We start from the raw sequence: 27738 nt of genomic DNA, 5'->3' as shown, positions 1-27738 counted from the left end.
CCCTGCTGCAATTAAGCCTGCCCTGCAAGTCACTGACAGCAGGGCTTGCCTCAGAACAGTTGCCACTTGTCTGGTGGATAAACTAATTTTGTCTTTGTTTTCACTGCAATGGGCAGAAGCAACCTCAGGGGCCGTGTCCTCTGAGGTTCATTGAGGTTTGTGGGGTTTCAGAGCATGGTTGTGCTGCAGCAGAGGTTCAGCGCGAGGCGGAGATCTGCAGCTCAGCTGCTCTAACTCAGTGCCCAAGAACTGGGGCTCCTTGCTGAGAGATGGAGGAAAAGGATGGCCCTATACAGCTCTCTGTGCAAATGTGCATCTGTGTGGAAGTCGAGGATGGAGCTGTGGTGCCTGGAGACGTCTCCGAGCTTTTGGCTGCTGCCTTGGGACCAGCATGGCTGCTGACCACCGGGCCTGTGCTAAATCTTGGGCTGCCACATTGTTCCTGCTCTTGCAAAAACCTCGATAGCGAGGTGGCCCTATCCCTGTCATCCTTTGTTTGCCTCTTAAATATGAAGATAATATCCTCCTTTTACCTCGCAGGGCTCTTGCAAGAAAGGGAGAGAATGAAATGTGCTGATAAGAAGCCATATCAGCAGCTGAGACAGGCAGAGGCACACATGCTTTGTGTAAGGAGAGAACTTCACCACACACGAAAGTCTGGGGTTGTTGATTAAAAAGAAAGAAAAAGATCAATAATTGATTACTTTCTTTCTTCTCTTGCCATTCTAATATGAAGTAGAGTTTTATAAAAATAAAAATTAAAAATATTAACTTGCTGCTCAGTGCCTGCAGTGCTGCTTTGTACTGGAGCTGTCTTTGCCACCAATTGCCGCTGCCTCCCAGCGTGCTGTCAGGCTCCTGGCACTGCTGCCCTGTGCCCCAAATGGCTTTTCCCAATGATGAAAATTCCCAAATGTCCTGGGACAAGACAAAAACATTCAGAGCACTGAGGGACATAGGATTCTCCTCGTGGAGCAGCTCCACGTGCTGCTACCTGATCCTTTGGAGGACTAGAGGTAGCAGTGGCACAGGTTGCCCAGAGAGATTGTGGAGTCTCCTTCTTGGACATATTCAGAAACCACCTGGATGTGGTGCTGGACACCCTGCTCTGGGTGTCCTTGCTTGGGCAGGATGGGACCAGATGGACCCCAGAGGGCCCTGACAGCCTCAGCCCTTCTGGGTCACTCATCTTCACAGAATCTCATAGATACACATCGACAGCTGGGCAATAAGGTGGAAAACCAGAGACAGATTCTTAATTGCTTAATTGAACCTCTTTGCCACCATCCTTCAGCCTGAAGCATTTGATTGACCTTATCTTACTTTGCAAAGTTAAAAAAAGAACCAACAGAAAACACAACCCCTGATGACTTGCTCGAGGAGGAGAGCGAGTACAGTGAAATGTTTTGCATGCCCTGCAAGACGTTCTGTGCTTGCTTGTACCGCCTCTGCCCCCAGCTCTGCTCGGATTTCTGGAGAGCTGAAGGTGTGGGGAGGATTCAGCATGAGGGTGAGTGGTGCCTGGGTGCTCAGCATGCAGCACCCTCCCGTTGGGGTGCTGGGAACATGATATGAAGGGAGAGAAGCCGAGAAGCCAACAGCAGGGAAGGAGGAGAGAGGAGAAGGTAAATTCCTTGGGTGCCAGCTCATTGAAACCATTTCTGGGGCTTGAGAGAAAATGCCAGTGTTTGAGTTGGATGCTGTGGTGGGCTTGATGGTTTTTCTCCTTCAATAGTTTCCTTTAATGCTCTTCCTAATTTAAAAGGAAGGTTTAAAATTATTAATATTCTACCTCCTAAGTGAAGGGATTCCAAAGCCTTTTGCAAAGCTCTGCTAAAGCATCTCACCTAGAAAATAGCCTCATAGTTTTTTCCCACCTTCATCCTCGACAGAAGCCATTCCTTGTCTTCACGCAAGATCTGCAGAAGTGGAGGTTGATTTCTCTATAAGGTAATTTTCTTAAATAATGTTTGGCCAGAAAGCATAAAGATGATAGTTATATATAGATAGTGATAGATATAATTATATATATATATATATATATATATATATATATTTTTTTTTTTTTTTTTTTTTGGCATAGTCTTTCCAGATTTCCGTGTTTCTGACTGTTGCTGAGACCACTCTTTCTGCCAGGGGTGTTGGTGCTCGGTCAGGGACACCCAACGGGATCGTGCCCCATGCCCACATCATCCTGGCAAGGGAGACAAGGAGCAGAGCTGAGGCTGCAGGCATCGATCTGTGCAAAAGCTGTAGTTAGAGCAGAGCCTCCCCTTAGATTTACGACGCATTCGCCCACTGAACCTCTCCATTCACTTTGGGTATTTATCCTGATTTTGAACCAAATCTCTTTCTTGCTACTTGTACTGACCCACAGACAAGCATAAAGAATAACATAGTATAACTTTGGCAGGGGGCAGCTGTCCAAGGGATATATTGGGATACACTTGGCCTTTGAAAGAGGGACTTCAGTCTCCAGTCCTGTCGGTCCCTCTGGCTCCTGGAAGTTTTCCTTCCAAATGGTTACTTCTAACCTCAGAGAAGTTTGTGTTTTTCGGAGCTATGATTAATACCTTTTTTACGCTTCGTTGCAAAATGCCGCACAATAAATGAGACCAGCAGGGTGGTGTTTTACAGGGGTGTGGGGGGGAAATCAAACAAATGCTTTCAGACACTGTTTTGGAACAGTGATGTGTGTGTGTGTGTTGTATAATCTCTTGCAAACTGTGAGGTTTTGTTCCTGTTAAAAGGAAAGGGGGGAAAAAAAAAGGCTTAAACCTTATCTATGAAAAAATGTCAGAAACAGTTGAGAAGTTGAGTAGTTACGGTCTTTTTGCACCAGGTCAGTGAGAGCTGAGTTAAGGTGCAGAATTGCAATGTGACATGTTTTGAAATAAGGTGAAGAGCACTGTATTTCGTCTCAGGTCCATGAGCCGTTTATAGGTTCCTGCTCATTCCCAGTCCTTTTCCTTGGGATGTTTGTAGGTGTGACTGCATGGAAGAGGTGCCTGATATGCAGCCGAGCTCAGCAGCAGGAGCAATGGGACAAGGTGCTTGGTTCAGGCTTTGAAGACGGTCACGCTTGGTGCACGGTGCCAGAAACGTTCTCCTTGCTGCTGTGCATGGCTTGCCGTGTGAAGGCAGGCTGCCTGACAGCTTGTGGTCCTCTGGGGACTCTGAATCACACAAGAAGCAGCAGCAGATGGCCCCGTGCAGAGGTAGCTGGTTGCCTTCTGCTTGTCCCTCCTGGGATCTGCCTTGGGATCAGGAAGCCCCTGGGGGCACGTGCTGTGCAGTGTGGGGCTGACAGCAGCACCCAGCCCCTCTCCATTCCAGGAATGTCACCCCAGCCCAAATCTTCCATCACCACCTTTGTTCAGTGCCGCTGGATCCATCAGGATCCATCTGTGTGCACCAGTCCCCCTGTGGCCCGCAGGCTCCCCAGTTCTTGAACTGGAAGTGATCTGGTTCTGGGGTTGTGCCTCCAGCTAGTTCCGCTGACTTTTGCTTTCCCTCCCATGGACACAGTGTGCTACTCCCAGCCAGCCCGTGGGCCTGAGTCATTCACCACAGGAATCTGAGACTCATTATCGACATCAAATGCAGCTTGTTAGACCTTTGAAGTGGCGTCAATCTCGATGGAGCTGCAGTGTGAGGTGCTGGTCCCATCACACTCCTCAGCTGCCCCAGACAGCTCAGTCTCAGTGGCAGATACCAGAGAAGAGAGGTTGAGAGGTTGTTGCATGCCCAGATTCCTCATCTTGTTGTTTAGAGGATGCTCACATGCGTGGGAGATGCTGTCCTGCATCCCCTTGAGGTCACCGAGATTGTCACAGGTTTGTTTCCTGGAAAGTAGCAGCCTTGTTTGTTATCCTGGGTGCTTTTTTTTTTTTTTTCCTCCAAGCTGCTTGTTTTCTATGGTCTCACGGTCCCTGATAAACAGTGAGACTGGCAGGAATGAGGAGACGGTCACCGGCGAGCGCTCCCGCTGTCCACAGACTCACCCCATCAGCATGCTCAGCCCTCATGCCAGTGACATGGCTGTTTGCTCATTAAAAATAGACCACAGACAATGCCACTTCCTGAGGACTGTGATTTATCATTTAATAACAAGTGGTTACTCATTTTCCTTTGGAAAACTTTCTGGAAGTGTTATTTTGCTTTCTCCCCTGGCTTCCTTTTTTTTTAATATATTTTTTTAAATTTCCTTCTGAGTGCTTTATTACCCTAAACAACCACTGTTCCTTTTAAATTAAGTATTCCTTTTTCAAGTGGGAATCATTTTTGTGAGTTCAAGATAGGGAAAAAAATGTTGTTAACCCTTTGGACATGAGCTTTTCTTCGCGGGCTCCTGCAGCCCTGGAGCTCGGCCATGGGAAATTACAGCGAGGAGATCAGTGAAACCCAGCTCGGAAGGTAAGACGTGAGGAAAAGCAGTGATCCTTCACCTAGTCTGGATAATCTGCATTATCTGACCTCTAAGAAAACTTGAAATAACTGCAGAGCTCTTCCATTTTCGCTCATATTGTCTGAGTTACCAGCTCAGCAGGGATGGAGGGCTTCAAGAGCTACGAGGGAAACTCATGCCAGTGGTGGCATTTTAGTGACTGCACCAAAAAAAGTGCTGAAAGCTGTTGAGTAGCTCTCGAGGAAACAGTGACAGTTTGATAAACAAACTTGGGAAATACAACCAAGATGAAATAGTTATAATTGGGTACTTAAGAAGCTATACTTAAAAAATAAAATAAAATAAAATGGTTTGCTGTTGGATCAGTAAGGCATTTTGAGGAGTCTGCTTAAGGTCTAGTTTCTGTAGTAGGTTATATGGTAGGCTGCAAAGGATACAGAAGATGAAATGCAACCAGAGGCATTGAAGGTGCTTCAGGTGGTAGTATCCTCGCTTGCAGTTGTCTGAAGCTACAGGGGTGCTTTGAAGACAAGAAAAATAAATTTAGTAAAGACAAATGCAAATTAGTGCAGTTGGAAATGGTATGCACGTACCCAGAATGAACAATAACAGGTTAACTGCAGAAGGGGGTCTGGGAGCCGCAGTGAATCACAGCCTGGTTGTGTATTAGGAGTTGGATGCTGTTACAAGAAAGGCAAATCCTGAATAGTACACAGGAAAACAGCAAAGGTAACAATTCTGTCTCGGTTGTCTCATGAAACCTTTCTTGAAAACACAGCATCCAGTCTCTGCCCCTCTATTTTTAATAGGAAAGCAGGTGGCTTGGGAAGATGGAGCTGCTGTTTGGGAAACTTCACTTATGAGGAATAGCGAGAAGGTTTGCATATGCTAAACCTAGGAAAAAAAAAAACAAAAACAAACACAACCACAGGTGTTAGGCATGGTTTGATGAGATGCTGTCTTTAGCAGTGATTTTGGAGCCAGGTGTGTCTGCTCTCCTGGTGTTCCTGAGCTGCAGCTCGTCATCTGGGCAGTGGTGTAGCCACGATGGTCTGTCTATATGTTGATACTGTGAGCTAGACAAAAGAACTTACATTTGTATAGAGAAATAAAGCCCCAAAATGTCCCTAAAATTATTTCACAATGTGGCTGCATGGTTTTGCCTGGCCAATGGATAGGTTGCAGGAGGAAGGGCAAGAAGAGAAGAGGCTGAACATCTCTTTTGAATAGAGACTCGAAGGGAAGGTCGCAGATTTGGGATGCCCAGGAAGGTGGTGTGAGGAGCACAGCATCTCTCCTCAGCTGAAGACAGGACCAGAGGAAGGCTGCCCATAAAGCAGTGCTATCCTGGATGCTGCCTTGCAGTGCCTCAGCTCGGATGTGCCCGGTGGCAATGGGACCGGCTGGTATTCCTCAAAGTACAGGTTCCTGCTCCTGGTGGTGGCGGTGAGGGACGAACGAATGGTTCTGGAGCTGGGCCAAAAGGGATTAGAAAACACTTTGTTAGCGTCCCAGCAGCCCTTCCTGGATGGCGGGGCGAATGCTGCTGGTGGCTGGGAGCTGCAGCTGAGTCTGACTTCCTTCTTGGCAAGAGTGGAGCTGGTGTTGCCTTGGAGAGCAGCACGGAGACGAACGAGCCAAGAGGGCTTCAGGTTGGATGGCTGTTGGACATCCCTCCTGGCCCAGTGTTTCTGCAGTCCTTGCGTCCACATTTTGGCATGCTTCTGGCTGCTGTCCTTCGGTCCTGCTGAGCCTGCGTGTCCCAGCACTGAGGAGTTGTCTCCTGGCAGTCCGAGTCCAGATTTCCGACATGACTGCATTTTTGGCTCCTGGGAGCCGCTCCGTTGACCACAAATTGGTCACCCTGTGCCGTGATGCAAGCTGATGATTTCCTCCCCGTGAATGCTAAACCAAATACCCCTGCGACTGCCGTCTCACCCGGTGTTCACAGCTGCTGGGAATGCTCTCCAGCCTCCCCCCAAGCCCGGATGATTCAAGCTGATACTTATGCTTATGATTAAATGCTAAATGCTTTGTCTCTTCTGCCCTCCCAGCTGTACCCCCGAGGGAAAAGAGGGGTTTTACCGCGAGAAGAAAGAGTTTTCTGGTATTGGTTGGTCGGTATTAAGAATGCGTAGCATCAAAGCTAAAACAGCGTGCGCTGGCTTTTAAAATCACAGTTGGACATAAAAGTGCCTCGACGAGGAAGATGATAGATAGGCAGAGCTACTGGGTACGCCTGCTCTTTTTCAGAGGTTGCAGCAGTTTCCACACGGTGTGCAGGGCTCCCTTGCCGTGCTGCGACCCTGTGCTGCGCTGAGCGTGGTGTCTCGGGGGTTACAGATCTGAGCCTCGCTACCCAGCCCTGGGTTTCAGTTCTAGCTCAGTCACTGCTGAAATTTCCCTTAAAAAAAAAAAAAAAAAAAAAAAGAAAAAAGAAAAAAAGAGCTTGATTTTGACACAGGCAACATGTGAGGTGCTGATTCTGACTTGTGTTGGTCTAGGTTGTTTAAAAAATCCTGATAATTTGCCTTAAAAAGGTTACTGAGAAGGTGAAGAAGAAAATAACCAAATTGCTGTTTGTTGCTGTGTACTCACAGCTCACAGGCTGGGGCTTACAATGGAAAGAAGTCAAATGCAGTCATAAACCCACGCTGCGGAGAGGTGAGCGACTGGCAATTGAGTTGGACAGGCTGTAAGAGACTTACACTGTGTGTAAATAAATAAAAACAAGATGATTTTGAGCACAAAGCATGGAGCAAAGAGCTCCCATGGGGCGGGGGACTGTGTTACAGCATGTGCAAGCTTTGCTGGGTATGAACCTGATCTAAGGAGGAATGATTTTTTTCCAGCAGAAAAGCTGAAGGCTGCCCAGGCAGTTCCTCCCCATGATGTTGTATCAGAGGAAATGTCCACCAAGTGCATTTTGCTGGGAAATGAGCTTGTGGTAGGGCTGCTGAGAGCAGTGTAAGAGGAGCAGCATCACGGGGACGCTTCTTGCGGCATGCAGAAAGCACCCAGAGTTGCCCAAACCCACCGCAATTTTGCAAACCATGGCGGGTAGTTTGGACAGCGCTGAAGGTTTTTATTTCTCAAATGCTTGGTAGGGGCAGGGTGAGACCCCAGACTGTCTCACAGATACATAGGGTGGGTGAGTGAGGTGTTGGGTTATCTCTGTGCCACCCAGCCCCGACAGCAGCAAAGTGGACATGGGGAGCATGTGCTGCCCTGATGGCACTGAGACCGGCTTGGAGGCTGCTACGGGGAGTGTGTGTCCCCTTGGTCACTTGTTCATGCCCAGGCATGATTATTTGCTGGCGGCACCCTTTGCCCTGCATTTCCGAGGTGTCTCTCTGTACAGTAACATGTGCATCATTAAAAAAAATGGGACTGGGAGGAGCTGTGAGGCTTCCAGGTTGGGTCAGGTCACTGCGTCTGCCTGAGCATCCTGTCCTGTCCAGCAAGGGGGGATGAAACTCCTCCTGCAGCGATGGAGACCTCCAAAGAGCCAGCGAGGAGACCTCCACTGAGCCCTCAGGGCAGCACCAGCTCCAAGCTTTGCAACAGCAAACTTCTTGTCCCAGGGGGAAACTGCAGCTCCTAGGGTCAGGGTATTTGGTGCAGTTTCCACCTGCCTGGTCCAAGGTCATCGTGCTGGTGCCAGTATTGACGGGTAGCATGGAGAAGCACCTGTAAGGTGCCAGTGCTGCCCCATGCCCTTGTCTTACTTTGTATCATTGCAGCTCCGAGTCCTGCTGCAGATCCTTATGCAGGGACCTCATTTGGACACATCTCTGGTGGATGGGGACATTCTACCCTTGGTGTACATTTGGGCTTGTATTAATACGAGTTTATTGGGGTAGTCCAAGTGGCTGTGGCTACCCAAATATTTGGCCACATGCAGCTCTTTTGCTTGGCTCTTGCGAGTGTCCCAGTTATCACTGCCTCTCCCAAACCAGTTGGTAACTTCTGTCTCCTCCCTGTGGTTTTACTCCCTTCTTCTGTACCTTTTCACCCCAAAATCATTTTTAAGAAGGCGCTTTCGAGGCTGGCATACCTTAGCAGGGCTCCACTGATGTGCACACTCTTTATCTCCGTTTGTAGGCTGCCGGGGCAGGGCTGGAGTTGCAGCTCTGCGGGCACCCAGAGCGAGTCACTGCAGCAGGTCTCCTGGTATGCAGCACATCTGCAGCAGATGGAGAAGAGCCTGTAACATCTTGCTGCCCGCCAGCCTCAGACTGGCAGCAAGCATGGCAATTTGGCATGGGAGCATTGAGAAAAACGTGTGCTGGGAGCACCAGCAGCAGGGAGCTGTGGCAGAGAGCCCTCGGAGCATCGTGGCTCCTCGAAGGCAGGGCTTGGCAGCCTTGATTTAGCCATGATCCTACTGGCCCATATCTGAGAAAGCTGGACTCTCCCATCCGCTTCAGGAGGCTCTGAATCAGGCCTTTATTAAGCAATCGGTGAGAGCTTCTCTTTGTGCTTGCATGCAAACGTTTCCCAACCCCATGGGCCAGCTGCTGCGCCACAGCTTGTGTGCTGCAGAGCGGGCGGTGGAGAAAGCTGCTGGTGAAGGCAGCATTTGATGCTTCAATATGGGCAAAAGAGGGGATCTTTTTTAACTGATCAAGCATGTATTTTGTGAGTGTGAAAAGGGCTGGCTGTTGTCTGAGCTGTGTGTATCGCAGCCTCCATCACTGGGCACCAGGTTGGTTCCTGTTGTTCATCGCTTTAGTGATGTGCAGGGATAAGTAGCAGTGTTTGCTTGGCTGCTGCAGCCAGGCACTCAACTTTATGGCATTTTGGTTTGTTCCTGCTGTTTGACAGCTGTCATTTGGGGCAGCAGCCTTTGCAACACAGCATCATGCCTCTGCCTGTCTGCTCCAGGTCGATCCCAAAGGCTGGTCTAGAAGCACAGTGTGGGCAGCAGGAGAGAGCCCCCTCCCTAGGGAGGGATGTTGGATTTGATGGCCAGGAGCTGCCTGCGCAGGGATGTGGGGAGGAGCTGGATGTGGGAAGTTGGGTGCAGGATCCTGGAGTGGGACTTTGAGAGTACCTGCCCGGAGATGTTTGATGTCTTCGTTCTCCCCTCAGTGTGCTTGTCCTGGAGCTGCAGGGCGTACTGAGCAGGTGGATACCAAGCAGCATTTCTGCCCAAGTGGGTAATCCATCATCTGGCCATTTCTGCTGGGAAAGCATCTCCTGGGCGGGTCCAGAGCCTTGCCAGGGTGGTACCCACGTGGGGCATCCCTGCGGCGGGACCTCTGTGCCTCCCTCCCTGGGGACATCATTTCTGCTCGGAGCTGTCTCAGCGGAGCATCTGATTTGGGTGCTGGGGAGAGCATCCAGGTGAGCTACTGCTTCCCTGGAGCCAGGGAGGAGGAGGTCACCTTGCAGGGGACCTGTGCCAAGCTGCCATCCATGGCAGGGACAGCTGGCTGACGAGCCCGGCGAGGCGGGTGCCCATGGGGATTTACCCTTATCTCCTGGCGTGCTCACACTGGAGAGCAAGGAAGATCTGCCAGCAGCTTTCCCTTTTTCCGTCCTCATTTTTCCTCTGGCTCTGTCCGCAGCTCGGGAGATTGTCAGAATGGGAAGCGTTGCCCACTGCCTCCCTGCGCTCATCCCCTCGGCTTTTTCCTCCCGCTCCTGGTGCTGAGTGGCTCCGGCAGACTTTGGCTGGAGTCCCAGAAACAACCTCTGAACACACACAAACCGGGAAGGCTAAAATAACACTTTAAAATTGTTAAATAAATAGCGATCGGTCTCTGTTAAATGGGAAACGCGGCTTAACTTGTTAGATTTTTTTTTTTTGTCCTCCCTTGGACAGGGAATTTGTGTGTGTGTGTGTGTGTGTGGAGTGTTTCTTGTACCTCGTAATTTCTGTGCTGTGGCCCCAAGTGGGCAGAGAAGGGTTATGAGACTGCAAGTTACTAAACACTTACAGTAAAAGTGTAGTCATACTGAACCTCATCCAAACAGCCTTAGGGTTTTTTTTGTTTTTTTTTTGGGGGGGGATGTTTTTTTTTTTTCTGCTTTTTTTTTTTCTCTATCCCGCCAGGATGCTGCTGCGTCACTTGCATTCTTCACCCCTACTGCCTTGTTGGGAAGGAGGAACCCTCCGAAACCGGCAGTAACTCTTTCCAGGCTCCTCGCAGCAGTGCCCAGGGGTGCTCGCTGCCGCTCTGCTCCAGCCCAGGGTGCTTGGAGAGTGCGGGGGCACTGCCGAGGGCTCGCTTTGCAGCGGGCAATGCTGCCGGGCCTTTCCGTGCCCAGTCTCTGCCAGCAGCCACCCGAAAAAGACTCACTTCTTTCTCCCTGGCGCCTTTTCAGATCTCGAGCAGAAATAGCATAACAATTATCGTAGTGTGAGAGAGCGGGGAGCGCTGCAGGAAGCATTTGGGAAATGTCTGCTGCAAACGGCTGCCAGCAAAGGCTCTGCTGAGCAGGAAGAGGGATTGACATAGATACCAAAATTTGTGTGTCAGTGTGAGAAAGTGCACTTCTCATCCTTCCTGGGTCTCTTCCTAGCAAGCGTGACCTTCCCAGAGCTTTCCTGAAGGACCCGGGGATGCAGCCTGGGGCTGGAGGGGAGGTGGCGGTGCTGCGGCTGGTTAGCTTCTGGGCCTTGCTGCCTAACAGTCTTGTCAGTTTCTGTGTTTTATTATTTCTGTGATTATTATGTGATTCTGTCATCTCTCAGAAGATGCTTCACTGCCAGCATATGCCTGTTCTTCTGGGAGTTGTGCCTGTATCCCTGCTGCCCACATGCAGAACACGTCTGCGTGTCTTTCCCAGGCAGCTCCGAAGATATCCTGGGGCTCAGTTTGTTGGAAAGCAAGATGCTCTCAGGACTGTGCTGGCCATCACCTCTCATAAGCATCAACAGGCACCCTACTGCATCCTTCTAGCAGGAGAAGGACACAGAAATCGCTCTTATGGCAGGGACTTGTGGTCATTTCTGCTGGTAGTGGTGGGGAAGGCACGGTGCCCATGGTGGGGAGTTCACACTGTGTGGGCAGGTAGAGCAGTGAGGATCAGGTCCTGCTGTTGGCATCTTTGCAAGTCAAAGAAGAGTAATAGGATGTGGGTTTCTGTATAGGTCATTATAGGTCCAGCCAGCTCTGCCCTGGCTATGTCACTGGGTTGGAGCCATGAGAGCCCTTCCCTGCCAGGACAAGCTGTGGTCACACCGGGCACAGGAGCACCCGCACCAGCTCCAGACAGAGCTGTAGGAGTCACCTTTTGGGTTTTCTGGGTTACAGCTTCCCTCCTGCCCTCGCTCACCCGTGGTGGGGTGCATGGACTGTATCGGGGCTCACCTCTCGCATTGCCCCTCGTTGCAGCACGGTGCATTGGGTGAGAGATGCAGGGAATGTACCCCTATACCTGGACCTGCTCCTGTTTCGGGCTGCTCTCCAGGTTTCTTCACACATGAATTCCCCCAGTCTGATGTTTTGAATAGTAGAAACTTGTCTGTGTGTTGGCCACATGGGAGACAATTGTTTCTTGTGAGCTAGCTGAATGGCAATAAATAAATAATAATAATAACCCTTAACTCCCTACAGAGGCAAAATTGTACATTTCATTGCTCGGCTTCCCAAGATTTTCATGGTGAGGGTGAGCTGTGGGGCAGGGGGGCTTTGTGCTTCTGCCCCGTGAGCTGCAGGAGCTCAGGGGCCCGAGGTCTATCTCTTTGAATGAGAGCAGAGTAAAACTGCAGAAGTAGCCTGAGCGGGGATACCCAAAATGGACTTCAAAAGGACGGGAAGTGGGTGTCTAAATACAACCTGCAAGTCTTTAGTTCTTTATGACTGTGATGGCCTGAGCCTGTTATCTTGAGCATCGGTGTTGCTGCAGCGATGGAAACAGATGATTTTTTTTTTTTACCCCTTCCTCTCAGCTGGGGTAGTCATGTTTCTTCAGTATGTACAATAAATCTTGATGCCTGGTGAAGCAAAGCGTCTCTTCGCTTCAGCCTTCCAAAAAGACATGGAGGAACAAAGCAAGAAGATTCACTATGTGTTAAAATGCTCCACATATTAAAAACCAAAACAATCAAAAAACAAAACAAAACAAATAATAAAAAAAAACACTGTTCTGTGGATGTCCTGTTTCAGCTTTGCTGTAAAACTCACCGGTCAGTAAACGGTGGATCTCCTGTTCCCATGGAGAAAGCTTTTAGGTCTGCAGCAGCCTTGCTGTGGGAAAGAAAAAAAAAAATAAATCAAAAAGATCCACTCTTGGTCTTGCAAACAAAGGTTGCCTTGGATTGTGGTCACATGTTGCAGTTCAGCTGATCTGCCTTGTGCCAAAAGGGGAAAGATTTCTAGTACTTGCCTGAACCCCACTGAACTGGTTTAGGGAATTAATTAGATGAAAACTCTTCATTTTTTTTTCTTTTTTTTTTTTTCCTTGCTGTTTTTTTCTTAGACCCGATGGCCCTGGGTTGTCTTTACCTGCCCTGCTGCTGTGGGGGAGGCAGGGGCCCGGGGCACTAGGGACAGAGCCACCTCCTTGATGACTTGTGGCCACTGAGTGAACTTGACTGTGATTTAAATTGCACCCCCAGCAGAGGGGTTTTGGCTTTTTCCCTGCTGAAGGTGAAGGAGCCTGCCAAGGAGCTGTGTAAATCATACCCAGCGATTCTCAGTGGCCAAGTTGCATCAAGGATATCAGGAGCAGACACCCCTACAAGACCTCCTGGAGGTGAATTGCAACCCCCAGGTGTATGAAAGGTATCAATAAGCTGCTGGTGCTGGAAACTGGCAGCCCTTCTGTCCTGACCCAATGCTCTGTGTTCAGTAAACACCACTCAGGTCAAGTTCCTTGCCCTGAGCACATTGTGTGGTCCATGCTGAAGGAGATGTTCAGGAGACCCTCCTAAGGCCAGAGATCAGAGGTTGTGTGAACACACCTGCAAAATCTTTGGCTTCAGAGTTGGTATTTAGCTACGTATGTGTGCTGCATGCATTACACGTGGGGTTTTGGGGCAAACCCAGTGCAACAGGTTTAGCTCTCATCCCAGGCAGTTTTCTCAGGGCTTGCTTCTAATTTTACCAAGCTCATCAGATCCCTGGTTCAGAGGGTGCTTCCTCTGAGGGGTATGGTCTCAGCAGAGCCAGGTAGTGAATTGGTTTCCAGGATTTTGTCACCTTGCCATGTCATGGGGCTTTCTGGGAGTGGAGGTTGTAAGTGCAGCCTCCATCACATGCTGTTCCTGTTGTCTTTTCCCCCAGTTGATGAGCTCTGGGTTCCCAGCTGGCACCTTCACCTGGTGGAGTCGGTCAAGTACTTGTAGGGCGCCCAGACCTGTTAGTGTGGAATGGGCTGGTGGTTGTTTTCCCTTTTTATTAGCATTATTATTTGTTAGCCAAGGTAGTAAGGATTAGGGTCTGCTGAAGACAAAGGAATAAAAACCATTTTGTTTATACCTGCCTGCTTCTGTGAACTGGAAACGCCCAGCAAAGAGCCTGAGTGTGCCAGAGAGGATACTGAAGATCTTGGTTACAGACCTCTTTGATTGTTTGTTTTTTAAAAAATATTTTTATTATTACTATGCAGTAAAAAACATATCTCTGCTTTTTTGGGTGAGGTGGAGTTAAATACTTGCCTCTTCCCAAGTTTATTGTGCTTCCCTGTGGCATTGCACGCTTTGTTCGTAGCATCCTGTATGGGAGATGAAAAGGTTTCGTGCATACTCCCTCCGGGGCAATGTGGATTTCTCCTCAAAAACGCAGATTCTAGTGACTAGTTTTAAATGCCTAAAAAATGAGGCTTGTACTTTATCTCTTGGGAGATCATTGACGGATCCATTTCTCAGAAAGATATTTTATTCATTCGAACTATTCAGTTCTTTAATTCAGCGCCACTCCCTTCATTCGGATGCCTGGAGTCTTTTATCGTGTCTCCTCTTACTCATTGCTTAGCCAAGTTAGACATATTTAGCTCTTTTAATCTTTCCTCGTAACTCAGTGTCTTTAATCATCGTTCTTGATGTCAGAGTGTTTGATGCCCACTTTTACAGAAAGTAAGCCTGGATTTGGTGTGTGTGTGCGAGTCATTTGGCAAGTGATCCAGGAGAGCAGCAGTAGCTGAAGTGCTGCAGCTGGTTGCATGGGCTCCCTCCTGGATTCCTCAAAAGCTCGCTCAAACCTCTCAGTGTGGGTGCTGGGAAAGGTTTCTGGCTCACCTTGTATGCCAGCAGACTTGGCATGCTCTGGGATTAATTAAAGTATTTGTTGGATGTGGGCAGCAACCCCCCCAAAGATGTCTTATGTCTTGGTTTTCCAGAGGCAGATTCCTCTGGACTTCCACAGAGCTAACTGAAGATTCAGGTGTTGATCATGTTTGTAGAAAACAGGCCTAGAAAGGTTACTGCAACCCATGTTACCTTCCCTTACCCATCAACAATGAGAGCGAGATAGGGATTTATTTCCCTTCTGCAATCTCTGAAGCAAATCCTGGTGATCACTTGTTTTTCGGTACCTGCATTGCAGGTCCGGGTGATTTTGCTACACGCTGCTTGTGCTGGTAGCCCATTCTTGCTGCAGGTATTAATGCTGTTTTTCCCAGCTGGTTCCTGTATGTGTACCCTATGCGCACCCTATATTCACAACTTCTCAGAGCAGCTTGAACGTAAGAACTCTTGCTGGCTGTTACTGAGCTAAGCAGTGCGTCCCCTCAGGGCAGTGCCTTCAGACTGGGCTGTCGACTCCTTCCCTGTGTTGAGATAGGTGTACCTCCTGGAAACCTCTCAGTTCAGTGGGAGCTGTAGGTATTTCTCTGCTTTAGAAAGTTTGACTTGATCATTTTCTTGGAACAGCCAAGCCCAGATGCTGAATCGAATGGGTTAATGCAGAGCATCTCCAGGTTTGCTGGCATCCCCACTAGGGTAGCTCAGGGTGGCACCTCTGCCTTGCTGGAGGAGCAGGGGCTCTGAGTTTCTGAACGCTTGGCAGGGAATTAAAGGAGGCCAGAGACTGCCTGTCCCTCCCCCACATCCCATTCTGCGGGAATGCTTCTCATACTCGCCCAAATTTAGCAGTGCAAATGTCACTCGGTTAAGTACGCTGAATGACGAAGCTATTCTGATCTTAACAGAATCCCACTGCCCTGCCTTGGTTCAGGCTTGGGCTATCAAAGACGCCGTGATAAAGGGCTGCCCTGACAAGGGGTTCCATGGCTTGGGAGGAAGAAGAGGAGGGAACCCTGGTTTGTGGGAGAAAGCAGACCCCCAGCACCACCGCCCAGCAGCCCTAGCTGCCAGACCAACAGCCTGGTGTCCTCCAGGTGTCCCTTGCAACCTTTGTGTGATCAGGTTGTATCAGGGGGCATCCATGAGGCTGGAGATGGCTGCTAGGAAAAACCTGTGCCCTCTCGTCAATGCTTTGGGACAGCAGGGGTCCTCTACCCCAGCCCTTGTCCTTGCAGCTCGCCATCACTTCACCATCCAGAGTCCTGGCTGAGCTTCCTCAGGAGTGTTTGGGGGATTGCTTCCCCAAAAGCTGACCTGACTGTCTCTGGAGGACCTTCAGGCTCGCTTTGGTGCCCTGTTGCTGGATCTCTCTGGGTGTTCGCCACGGGGTGGGCACAGTACTGCAGGGTTTCATCCCCAGGCTGCTTGTGGGGGGCACGTCACACCCTGCGTGCAATTACACTTGTATAGCTGGGGGATTTTCACTCCCTGCCTCTTTGATTGCAACCTTGGGGGCTGGAGTGAACACTTTTATATATAATTGCTTTACTTTGCAGCGTTATTTTGGAGAAGAGAGGAAATGAAGCTTTTTTGGTTGGAGGGAGGGAACAGGGTTTGGCTTGCTGACATTTCTTTTGTTGTGATGTTGTGTAGGTCTCGCTTGACTGCGAAAAGGAGAAAGGAGGAGTGTGAGCAGGGAGCTCAGGTCCTGCCAGGGCTTCCTGGGAAATGAGGTGAGTGGTGACTGCTTTCAACGCTGGTGAGCTCAGAGGTGCAAACGCTCCAGGGCTCCCCCACAGCCCTTGGGTGAGAGCTCTTCTGTCAAGCCTCCAGACTTCTTTTTGTTACGGGTTTCTGGGTCTATGTGCCTTTATAGGGACATAGCTGAGGGAGGACTTTAGAGTCCTGAAGTTCTCGGGGTCACAGAGGACTGGAGACTAAACCGAGCATGCCGAGGTCTGTGGCTCACACAAACCTTGTGTCTGGCTGTGGCCTGACTGCATTTGGGATTCACGGCATGGGCTGTGCTCCTCTAGATCGATGCTGCAATTACCTGCAGCTGAACAAGTCTCCCCCAGCCTTCTTTAACAGTCAGTGGAGGGAAATGGATAATTTTAGGAAGCGCCTGCCCCTGACCTGTTGTAGGTGTCTGTGGAATGAATCATTCCCTACAACGCCTGCTGCTCTGTAAGGCAGGCACAGCGGGGATGCCTTGTCTGGATGAAAGGTCTGCATTTGGCTGGAGGAATTGCAAGTTCAGTGTCTGCACCATGCACAGGATGACCTGAGACCAGGCTGTCTGCAGTAGCTTTGGATATCCGAACCCACTGGCTGATGAGAGCTTGGGCCTCTGCTAAACTACCAAGCGCCCTTGAATTTTCTTCTCCTTTGAGAGTAGTTTGGACACAGCCTAAATCTGTGAGCTTGTCTGAGCCTGCTCTCTGTGTTTATACACCCCAAATGACAGCGTAAGCACCTTCCTGAAGCATCACCCAGGCAGCTGCAGTCCAACTGGGTCAGCTCACGCCGGCTGCAGCGGTCCCAGTAGGGACCAGCAAGGCACCTCCTGCGGTGGCACGGAGAGCATGGCCCTGTGGCACTTCCCTCATGGGAACCAGCCCTGCAACAGCTCTCTGCAGTCCTTGAGCTTCTTGAAGAGTGTGTCTTGTGGCTTTGCAGCAGCAGGAAGGGTTGGGTTGAAGCTTACACTGTGCCTATGGAATACTGGCACCAGTATGAGTAGTGTAGCTCTGAAATACGCGGCATCCCAGTAACTCAGAAACAGCCCGCAGGTGTGAAAATGTGAAGAAATGAGCCCTACATGTCAGGGCTCTCTTGGTTGGTTATCTCCCTTGAGAGCTTTTGTGCACTTTGCTGCATGTCCTGTGCACAGGAAATTCCCTCCAGATATCCATCTGCCTTTGCTGAGCTGCCTCCTCCCCTGCATCTCCTCACCATAAGCTTTTTTGGGACAGGAACTTTGCTTTCTGCGTGTGTTTGCAGAATGCTCAGCATGTGCTGGCCAGTCTGTGTTGCAATGTGACTACATATTTTGTAGTAAAGGTTAAAATTTAGCAGCACAAGCTGTTTTATCCGAACAGCTGCAGCTCTGGAAGATCTTTTGTATGCTTCTGTCTCCACTGATGCCTTAGGCGTGCTCTCAGCGGTGCAGCCCATTGTCCTGCATTGAGAAAGTGGAACTGATATTGATGCATTCTGAGATTTTGACCTTAGGTGAAGGAGGAAATGCAATTTGCTGCAGTACATCACAGTTGTTGAGTATTAAGTGGGCAAAGAGATGTGTGCATGTATGCATATATAGTTTATTTTGCAATTTGCAATTTTGCAATTTGCTGTTACTGGTCATTCCAGTATTTTCACTGCAGCACTGGAGAGGCAAAATGCTTCCTTATATAGTGAGGGAAACACAGGCACAATGACACCGTATGGTCACTGCCTGTTGGCTGAGCTCTGGCCATGTCCAAATGGGGGCTATGTACATCTTCCATCCATCTGCCCTGGGGACCAGATGACATTGCAGGGGCTCATGGTGCCCTTGGGTTGGGTGCTTGCTGGTCTCTTTGATCTCAAGCTGTGCCTTGATTCTCTATCCAGAGATAAGGATAAATTGAATCTTTGGAGCTGATTTCCTTCACATGATTATGTGAAGGAAAAGGGATGCAACTGCAGGTCCTGGTTGCGTGTCTAAGCAGAGCTGGATGTGTTCTGCAGTATCAGTGGTTCCCAGTCAAAAAAAAAACTCATTTTCACTTGGCTGCTCTCAGTCTGGCTGGGTTTTCCCAGATAAAATTCATCCAACACAACAGCTGCCTTCCCTCCTTTTTCCCTCCTTTTTTGGAAACATGCTTGTGCTGGGTTGACACCTCCAACATCAGCATCTCAGGGCTCAGAGTTTAAGACTGGGGCCTCTTTGGTCTCTTGATATCTGCTTGCTGTGGGGCCACCAAGCCCATGGCCTTGTGCAAGGCTTCGTGCTCTCCTTGGATTTTGTGTGCTGAGGTGGGTGAGAGCCAGGGTTTGACGAGCCTTTGGGATTCTTTAGGCGCTTAAACAGGAGAATGTACTCTTTGATAAAATGTGGCTCCTCCTTGATAAAATGAGCGGCCTGCCTGCAGTAGTGGGGTGGGTGCAAGTGACACCAGCTGAACATCAGGAAGGGCCCTGAATTGGGCTGGGTGGAGAAGGAGGTTTTTTATCTGCTTTCCGGCAGCTAAAAACAGGTGTTCAGTTGACTGGGAGTTGCCCCGAAGGCAGAGAAGAAGGATGCAAATGATCTGTGAAGCATAAAAGGAACCATCCGAATGCCCTGTTCTGCCACGAAGTTTGCCTCCACCCTGAGTGATTTGCATGGTGTAAGTTGTTCATTGGCAGCCCTGAGAAAAGGTGGGTGAGTCCAGCCTGAGGAGACTCTTTCGAACCTGAAGATCTTTCCAAGAGACAAAAACAGGCTAAGCCCAGAGGCCAGGGCATTTGCAGAGATAGGCCAGAAGATAGGTTTTGCACAACAGGGTGGGCTGCGTCTGTGCATTCCTGGCTGGGAGCTGGGTCCCTGAAGAGGCTGGGTGCTCAGCTTTGGGCGTTTTCAGTGCTGAGTAACTGCTAATGATAACTGTCTGGCCCTTGGAGGTCCCTGGATGAAGCCTCCCTCAAGTTTTGCAATAGTTCAGATAAATCAGTGCCAATCCCTGACGCTCATACCAGCTTAAAACCTTCTTTAGTCAGTGCAGTCTGAGGACTGAAGGCCTGGTGCTGGGTTCCCGAGCTCCTTGCAGCACACTGCTGTGAACACAAAACACCAGATAGTTTAATCCTACCTGCATGAGATTTTAGGCTGTACTTTCCTCAGTCCTGAAGGAATTGGGGTTTTACTCTGGAAAAGAGGAGGCTAAGGGGAGACCTCATTGCTCTCTGTAACTACCTGAAAGGAGGTTGTACCAAAGAAGGTGTTGGTCTCTATTCTCAGGTGACAAGTGGTACAATTTGAGAAAACAGTCTCAAGATGCACCAGGGAAGGTTTAGATTGGACATTAGGAAGAATTTCTTCATGGAGAGGGTGGACCCTGTTCTGTTTTCTTCATTAAAACGGGCTGCCTGGGGAAACAGGGAAGTCCCCACAGTTGAAGGTATTTTAAGAACCATGTGGACATGGCACTAAGGGGACTTGGTAGGTCAGGTTGATGGTTGGACTTGGTGATCTTGAAGGTCTATACCAACTTAGACGATTTTGTGATTCTCTCATGCAGTAGCAGGACACAAATCTAGTATATTACTGTGGCCCAGCAAAGTGGTAATTCATTAAGGGGTGGCATCCCACCAGCGTCCCCAAGGTCTAAACCACACAGCACAGCTGGGAGCCCTCTTGGATAGCACAGTGATGCTGAGCAAGGTAGGGAGTGGAGCTGAGCTCTTCCCATGCTGCTGTTATTCTGCACTTGCCAAATTTTACACCCAAACCGTGTCCCCGTGCATTTAATGAAGTTGATGTTTTTGCTATGATTTGGGTATGTGTCTCTTCTGGAAAACATTTTTGGTTAATCCCTCGCCCACGGATTCTCCTCGCTCTCTCTGTCTGCTGTACTTTTATTGCATTGCACTCTGTAGTCGTGTGTGCTGTCCAGCAGTGTGATGTGTCCCAGCTCAGCTCAGTGATGGTTTTATTGTGCTGCAGTCTTGTTTTTCCCATGTTAACAAGTACTTCCTCAGCCTCCTCGTAAGCCAAGACACTGCCTCTTCACAGCAACATTTAAATGTTTATTTACTTTGTAGGTTAGTCCTCTCCCTTTGTGATTTCACTGCATATGTGCAGGATATAATGATAAAAAAAAAATCATTTGGACTGTCTCCTATTTCAGACCTTTTTACTTCTCTAGAGTAGCCATGTGGGGTCATGGCCTCAAAATAAACTGGTCCAGCCTTGTTTGTGAACTGGATTGTGTGTGACCCATCTGGGTCTTGTGTGTGGGGTCTGGCAGGGGGCTTTGCTAATGCCTGGTGTAGGTATTGTTTTTCTGGTAGGTGGGTGATTTTTATTTTTAGCTGATGCTATGTATATGTTATTTTTCAAAGGTAGAAGGTGAAGTACTGAAATGTATGTGTATTTTATGTGCATTTATGGTCAGGGCTAACTGCATATTGCTTATGTAGCATCACAGAAATGTCATGTTTATGTGTTTCATGGCCATTTGAGCATTTTGACCATGTCTTCTAACCAGACCTAGCAGTTAAACATTACAATACTGCGATCGTAAACCTGACCCACCTCATGACCACAGCCTGGTATATTTATGATGATAACATCCAGGGGAAAGCAAACATACACGGATCATGTATACACACAAGGATAGTGGAGGGTGGGATCTGATTGTAAGGTGGAAGCTGCTTATGGAAGTGTCAGGATGCTGAGTATGGAGAAGCCAGATGTTTTCTGGTCTTTTTCTTAGGTTTTGCACCAGTGGTTTGTGCAATATTGCTGCTTCCTATTAAAGTTAACAGTGTCTTATTAAAATTAACAGTGTCTTATTAAAATTAAGTGTCTATGGCTGCTTAAATCATACATGTATGTGTGCAAAAAGCTGCTCTCACAGGTGGTGTGTATCAGACTGTGTGTCTTTCCTCCCTGAGCTCATCCCCCCATGCCTTTGCCTTCCTCACCATTCACAGAGCTGCCCCCCGGACCTTTGCATCTCCGTAGGGTCTTCACTGCCTTTTCCTGGAAAGCCTGGGGACAGGACCAGGAAGGACTTGTTGGGGAGGTGAATGAGATCATCCAGACCTTGTCCATGGAAGGAAATGGAGCTGGCGATGAGGTGGGGAAGTTGTTAGGGATCAGCTGAACTGTTAGGGTTTGTTACAGCCAAGCAGGAGCCAGAGAAGGCACCTGAAACACTGCCCAGAAGGGACCTCAGGAAGTCTCTTGTGCTGCCAGTACTAGAGGGGAGCAACCAGAGCCAAGTCTTGAGAACCTTCAGGGATGGAGGTGTTATCTCTCCAAGTGACCCCTTCCAGCACTACACTGTCCTGCTCACAAGAAAGCTTTCCCTGGTGTCCTACACAATCCTTCCAGGCCACTTTGTGAATGTTGCATTTTTTTATGTTGTCTGTTGTCGTAGCTAAGATGGGATGTTCAAGAGTTTGGATGGAGACAGAGAGACGTATTCTCTGGGCCACCTGTGGGAATCAAGTGATGGCACCAGTGGACACTGAATTCATCTGCAGATGTCTCCTCAAGACTATGCAACCTTGTACGAGGCTCTGATAGTAACTCTTTGTGGGAATAATGTCCCCTAGTAAATTGATCCTTTTCCAGAGAACCACATACATTTATGATTTATGAAGCTGTGCATTGAAAACCAGTGTGGAGCTAGAGTAAGGGGGTGGAGGTCACGAAGGATTCATTACTAAATCTGTGGTGTATTGGGCTAATATCTGAGTGTTCTGGGGATGATGTTTTATAACCTTCACACTGATTCATACCTGCAATTCTATTGGAGCCTGTGGCCAGATCAGTATCAGCTCACTTGAACCAACAGGGCTCCATGTGACATGGTTCACAGGCAAGTCATACCAAAATCACTTGAACACAGTGCACTTTCATTGAAGGGGGGAATAACAAACAGGTGGCAAAACATATGAACTAGCAGCACTGCCAAATAGCTGCATGTGCTGGTTTTGGTTTCAGATTTTGTTTATTTTGCCTGAATTTATCAACTGGATTCTTAAAACAAGAGGATCTGAGAGGCCTTCAACAATAATAGGTGGAGCTCATCTGTGGAGGAGAGGGTCACCCTTGTGACCAGGGTTTTTCTGCTCTCAGTGAGCCTGATGAGAGCTGTTGGCTTGGAATGAGATAAATGGGGATTTTGTAACTTGTCATTCCCTGGGGTCACGACAGGGAGAGCTGATGTTCCTGCAGATGGGCCATGCATAATGACATACCAAAAATACCTGTTTATTGGGTTGTGTCCTTCTGTGGGAAGACATCAGATACACATTGTGACGGGGATTAATTCCTTAGGCCATACCATAAAGATAATGCTTTCCAGATGATCTTTTCCTGGAAAGATTTCCTATCCAAATGTAGGTCCAAAGAACATAAAGCTGATGGTTTGGGCTATTATATATTACTCCTAAAAACCTGAATGTGTGTTTGGTATTTTGGATAAACAGGTATAGTTGCAACCCCTTCCTTGTGAGCTTGCCAGCGGGGGTGCCCCTGGTGCAGGCAGGGCTGCCGTGTGGTTCAGCAGAACCAGATGGAATGGGCTTTCATCGCATCCAATCACTGGAAAATCACTTACCTTGCAGGTTATCCTGGAAGGAGATGTCTCGGTGATGGGGAAGAATGGGTTATCTTGTTGAATTGAATTTTCATATGTCTTTAGTGGTTGTGCTAAAAAAAAAATCAAAAAAAAAATCTTGATGCTTGTTGGGATTCATTTTTTGTGTGTTCCTTGAGAGCACAAGAAGATATAGGACCTAGTTTTCTTGAGAGACTAGTGATTGTCCATGTTTTAATCTTTTGTCTAATTGAAGGCTTTTAAAGCATTTCATTTTCCTGAAGTGGGCAGGAGCCCAAGCTTGAGATTCTTTTGTTGTCACAAACTTCCTGTGTGACCTCGGGAAGGTGACACAGCTGGACACGTTCACAAGTGTGACTTGGCAGCCTGAACTCTGGCCCACTTGGACACGTTTGACCTGTGTGACTGTGCCAGTTAGAGCTAATGCTCTAAAACAAAACAAACCAAACCAAAAAACAACCAACCAACCAAAAAAACCGAAACAATTTCTAACCTAATTTATTGGCAAGAGAGGGTACAAGTGATGCTCTGTAGGAGCCTTGTCCTCCATGGACTCTGGGAAGTTTCCAGACAGTTGGCTTAGATGAGGAACAGCTGAGAGAAATAAAATGGTTTAGACTGGAGAAAAGGAGGCTGAGGGAAGACTTCATCACTCGGTACAACTACCTGCAAGGAGGTTGTACTGAGGAAGTCATCGGTCTCTTTCCTCAGATCACAGGTGATAGTACTCACAGAGTCATAGAATATCCTGAGTTGGAAGGGACTCACAAGGATCATCAAGTCCAATCCCTGGCTCCACACAGGGTCATCCAAAAATCAGACCATGTGTCTGAGAGCGTTGTAGAAACACTTCTTGAACTGTCAGGCTTGGTGCTGTGACCACTGCCCTGGGGAGCCTGTCCCAGTGCCCGACCACCTCTGGGTGCAGAACCTTTCCCTAACCCCCAGCCTGACCCTCCCCTGTCCCAGCTCCATGCCGTTCCCTCGGGTCCTGTCGCTGTCCCCAGAGAGCAGAGCTCAGCACTTGCTCTTCAACTGCCCTCATCAGGGAGCTGCAGGCCACCATGAGGCCTCCCCTCAGTCTCCTCGAGGCTGAACAATTCAAATGACTTCAGCCACTCCTCATACATCTTGCCCTTAGGCCTTTCATCATCTTTGCCCTCCTTTGGACACCCTCTAACAGCTTTGTGTCCTCCTCACACTGTGGCACCCCAACCTGCACATAGTGCTGGAGGTGAGGCCGCGCAGAGCAGAGCAGAGCAGGACAATCCCTGCCCTCACCCGGCTGGCGGCGCTGGGCCTGAGGCACCCAGGGTAGGGTTGGCCCTTAGGGCTGCCAGGGCTCACTGCTGGCCCAGCTGCAACGTGCCATGGACCAAAACCCCAAATCTTTTTCTGAGGGGCTGATCTCCAGCCTCTTGTCCCCCAGTTTGTATGTACAGCCAGGGTTGCCCCTTCCAAGGTGCAGAATCCGGCACTAGCTCATGTTAAAATTCATATTATTGGTGATAGCCTATCTCCCTAATTTGCTCAGATCTTTCTGCAAGGCCTCTCTACCCTCAAGGGAGTCAATAACTCCACCCAATCTATTGTCACCTGCAAACTTATTTAGTATACCTAGTATACTCAAGAAAATGGTCTCAAGTTGCACCAGGGGAGGTTTAGATTGGATATCAGGAAGAATTTATTCATGGAGAGGATGATTGAAGATGGGAACAAGGTGCCCAGGGAACCGGTGGAGTCCCCATCTCTGGACGTATTTAAGAGACACATGAATATAACATTTAGGCATATGGTTTAGTGGTAGACTTTACAAAATTAAGTTGCTGGTTGGATTTGATGGTCTCTTCCAACCTTCAAAATTCTATGTTCCTAGATGAGATGCCTAATTTCTTGATAGATGAGATTAGGGAGATAGCAGTCCCTCCTGTAAATTGCTGTTGCTTGTATGTCAAATGAGTTTAATGATACAAATGAGTTTAATGATGGTCCTTGCTTTTTTGAAATTGAGGGTAAATACAAAATGTGGAGCTGCTGCCTGGCTACAGCAGTGGGTGGGTGACTGTGTTTGAGATCACAGGCAGTGATGGTCATCGCCGCAGGCAGCATTTTAAAAATGCCAGCATGCCAAGTGTTAATGTGTACACTTTGGTATGTCGTGATGAACTGATGAGTTCAGGCTTTTAAAGCAATTTTACTGCTGTACGCCACCACAAACCTTTTCATTTAAGATGTTCCTTTCATGAAGCTTCAAATAGCACCCACGTCGGACTGAAATCGAAATCTCCAGGAGAGATTAGGACAATTTCACTTGAGGTTTTTGTTGTGGTTTCTTGCAGGAGAAATGAAGAGGGTAAGATAACCAAGGTCAGCACCTCACTTCAAGCTGCCAGTTGGGCTCCTCGTGGGGAAGAGGTATTGAGTTACCATGTGTGTGTAATTTATCCATTGTGCTGCTGACCAAATAATCCAGTAAAATGGCAGCAAAAAAGATGGGAAAATTATGAAAACTTTTTGCTGTAAACTGAGCTGACAAAATTGCACTCAGAGTTGTGTTTGGGTATCAAGTGAAACATTCTCTTCAGAAAGTTCTGGAGAGACATTTTTATCCAAAGTTTTGCAGAAAAGTCACAGTGCCCATGAGGTGTGGAGCAGAGCATGTCTCTTCACACGGGGTCATGTTGATCTGGGTCTTGTTGCTCTTAGTGTTTTGGGCACACTGATTCTGATTATGGTTTGCATTTATTACTACTCAATATATTTTTTGTCATTAAATTTGATTAATTAGTGTTTAATATTAGGATATCTTTTATAAGAGCTACTACTACCTTGTACTTACTAGCCTCACTTTTCTAGTAAAGTTGCTAAATGCTTCCTAGCCCTGGGATGCACATGTGTCTCCTTTGACGTCCTTGGGCATGTTATCCAAGTGCAGATTACAGGTGCTGACAGCCCTCTGACCCATTTTCTTTTGTTTGCAACCTCATTTTGCACTTTAACTTGATTTTTATGAAATAATTGAACTAAGTACAGTATTATTTTAGTCTAATTTATACGCATTTGACATTATTGACTTTTTTGCTTTATCTGGGTTAAGTCTCAAGGATGACATTCCAGCTTTCTCTGCCAACATTGCTTTTTGTCTAGTTAATATAGAATTAGCCTTAACAGAGTGAGTGGATTTTGAAAAGTTATTTCTGACCTTCTGCTTGTTTTTGCCATGTCAGAACTGCGTGTTTTTAAGAAAATCACACTTCAGCAGAAGGCTGCCTTCAACAACACGCTAGAGCACTGTGTGATGCCAAGGAAATCATTTGCTGCAGAGCCCCAATATTGCAATCCTTGTTTTTCCTGGGATATCTCCCATGGACCTTCTGGCTGATTTTTCTCTCATGAGATCCAACTTGATCATCGTCTGTTGTGGTATGTGGGGCTTCAAGCCAAGAATATCCATTATTTTTGAAACATGATTATTACTGTTCAAAATAGGCTTTTTTTCCATGATCTTATAAGATTTTACCACATCTCTAATAAGCTAATTTTATCCCTGCTTTGGCATCTGTACTCCTTGATGTTATTTTGGTGTATACTTTATATATATCTTATACATAGCTCTGTGCATGCATGCATCACTATATGTGATTTATATACAGCCTGCCTTGCCTGTGCTGTCACAGGGAAATCATTCTCACTTTTGTGGTGGGAGTCTTGGGTCAGATATGTCAGGGCCATTGCCAGACCTCTCTGTGAACTGTCCCAGTTTGCTTCCCTTCATCCCCAAATGAAACCACCGCTCCTCCCAGGCAAGAGAAGACAAGAACCATCTGCTGCTTTAGCTATGTGCATGTGAGGGGTGCGTGGGCTTTGTAGCTGCAAGGTGGAAGCCCCCAAATCTCCAAGTTACAGGTGTGTACAGACTTGGGTCCACAAATGCCTTCCTGTAGTCAAAGCAGAAATGGGGAAAATGGCTTTAAAAACTGGGATAAAACTGCCCTGAAAGATGAGGGGAAATGTGCTGGACCATGCCTGGAGTGACTGCTGTAGCACAGGTGTAGGTGAAGGCTGAAGGCAGTGGTGGTGGGTGGAGGAGAAGATCATCAGGGAGGAACTCTGCATCAGATGTGAGACTTGAAAGGAAAATCCTCATTTGGATATTGAGATGGTTAATGGTGGTAAGTGGATCCCCCTGTTGCTTCTTACATTCCTTACTTTGCTACATTTTCATTATTCACGCTGTGGGTAAAACCAGGGATCTGCAGCCCAATAAAAAGACTTAAGTTGTCACAGTCTGAAATTGGGTGCAACTATCTCTTCTTCCCTCTTGTCCTCCATCCCCAGGTCTTTTAGGATGGGGAATTTTGAATGGATTTGTGTAGAGAAGGAATCTCCTCTTGAGGGAAGGGGTGAGGATGTGTTTTGGTGGTGTATGTCCTAGGTTCACATGCACAAACTTAATAACAAAGGAGGAGGAACCCAACAAACCAATGTGCTTTTGGGGCAGAAAAGGAACCAGATGTAACCTTGGGGTCAAGTTGTGGGAGAAAACTGGACCCTAATGTTCATCTCCAACCTGAAAGAAACCATGGAGCAAGATGGCCACTTAATTGACCTATCTTTTGGTCCTGTTTGGAAGAGGATGTTCTCATTGCATGAACATTAATGACCTTTATGGTCTCTGCACTGTCAGCATCATGTCTGCAAAGGAGATGGAGACATCGTCTGCCGTGACCGTGTCAGTTTTACATATTTGCATAATGTAAACCCCAGTGAAGCTGAATTGTGACAGGTGTCTTTGTAATAGGCAAATAGAGGTT

General features: G+C 48.0%; 1 long non-coding RNA gene across 8 annotated transcripts in view; it reads left to right on the top strand.

The window, feature by feature from the left end:
- LOC101801514 (uncharacterized) overlaps window positions 1-27738 on the top strand; it is a 96159-nt gene that overhangs the window by 53074 nt on the left and 15347 nt on the right. For 7 of the 8 annotated variants that reach the window (XR_003495846.3, XR_005263344.2, XR_003495848.3 and 4 more), the window contains one exon: window positions 16260-16339. This is a non-coding gene — a long non-coding RNA (uncharacterized lncRNA). Of the gene's footprint in view, window positions 1-16259; window positions 16340-25263; window positions 25340-26151; window positions 26348-27738 lie in introns of all 8 variants that reach the window. The other variant, XR_005263347.2, reaches the window with a different exon arrangement.

Source organism: Anas platyrhynchos, chromosome 2, assembly GCF_047663525.1.
Source record: "Anas platyrhynchos isolate ZD024472 breed Pekin duck chromosome 2, IASCAAS_PekinDuck_T2T, whole genome shotgun sequence".
Lineage (NCBI taxonomy): Eukaryota > Metazoa > Chordata > Aves > Anseriformes > Anatidae > Anas > Anas platyrhynchos.
This window is presented reverse-complemented; position numbering and strand designations above follow the sequence as displayed.